The sequence below is a fragment of the Piliocolobus tephrosceles genome, chromosome 8, assembly GCF_002776525.5.
Source record: "Piliocolobus tephrosceles isolate RC106 chromosome 8, ASM277652v3, whole genome shotgun sequence".
Taxonomy (NCBI): domain Eukaryota; kingdom Metazoa; phylum Chordata; class Mammalia; order Primates; family Cercopithecidae; genus Piliocolobus; species Piliocolobus tephrosceles.
In genome coordinates, this window is record NC_045441.1 from 13,595,479 (window position 1) to 13,596,931 (window position 1,453).

Sequence of the window (1,453 nt, forward strand, 5' to 3'; positions counted from 1 at the left end):
CCTTCCTTCCTTCCTTCCTTCCTTCCTTCCTTCCTTCCTTCCTTCCTTCTTTCCTTCCTTCCTTCTTTCTTCCTTTCTCTCTCTCTCTTCCTTCCTCTCTCTCTTCCTTTCTCTCTTTCTTTCCCTTCCTTCTTTCCTTTCCTTTCTTTTTTCCTTCCTTCCTTCCTTCCTTCCTTCCTTCCTTCCTTCCTTCCTTCCTTCCTTCCTTCCTTCTTTTCTTTCTTTCTTTCACGACAGGGTCTCCCTCTGTTGCAGTGGCACAGTCATGGTTCACTGCAGTCTTGAACTCAACCAATCCTCTGGCCTCAGTCTGCTGAGTGGCTGGGACTATAGGCGTGCACCACCATGCCTGACTAATTTGTTTATTTTTGTAGAAACAGGGTCTCACTGTGTTGCCCAGGCTGGTTTCAAGCTCCTGGCCTCAAGTAGTCCTCCCACCTTGGCCTCTCAAAGTGTTGGAATCACAAGGCCGGGTGCAGTAGCTCAGTAATCTCAGCACTTTGAGAGGCTGAGGTGGGCAGGTCAGCAGTTTAAGACCAGCCTGGCCAACATGGTGAAACCCCGTCTCTACTAAAAATACAAAAATTGGCTGGGCATGGTGGCGGGCACCTGTAATGCCAGCTACTTGGGAGGCTGAGGCAGGAGAATCACTTGAACCTGAGAGACAGGGTTTGCAGTGAGCTGAGATCCTGCCATTGAACTCCAGCCTGGGCAACAGAGTGAGACTCCCTCTCAAACAAACAAACAAATAAACAAAGAAGGTGTTAGGATTACAGGTGTGAGCCACTGCATTCAGCCTCCTCTTCTCTTTTTTTTTTTTTTTTTTTTTTTTTTTGAGATAGGGTCTCTCTCTGCTGCCTAGTCTGGAGTGTGATCATAGCTCATTGCAGCCTCGAACTCCTGGGCTCAAGCAATCCTCCCACCTCAGCCTCCTGCATAGCTGGTACTACAGGCATGCACCATCACACTTGGCTAATTTTTTAACTTTTTAGAGATGGGGTTTCACTGTGCCTAGGCTGATCTCAAACTCCTGGCCTCGAGTGATCCTCTCACCTCGACTTTCCAAAGTACTGGGATTACAGGCGTGAGTCACCGCACCCGGCTGAAGCCCAAGTCTTCTTCTGACCCTCTGGTTAGCCTTATAAAAGGCTCATCTCCTATGTTCTCTTCTCAGCCTGCAATTTGAGGTCCTGGCATCAGGCTACTGGGAGCAGACGCAGGACCTTAGGTAGGCTGAGGTCAACATTCCTTCATGCATCCAGTGGCACACAAGGGTGACCCGGACTGATGGACCATGCCTTTGGCGTGCTCACTGTCTAGGGGTGGGGCGATTCCCAAAGGGTTAGAATTACTCTGGGAACCTCAGTTTGCAATGTCGGCTGTGAGTCCAGAGTTGCAAACAGGTCAATGAGAGAGCAGAAAGGACTGTGAGGTCCGAGGCCACACGCTGGCG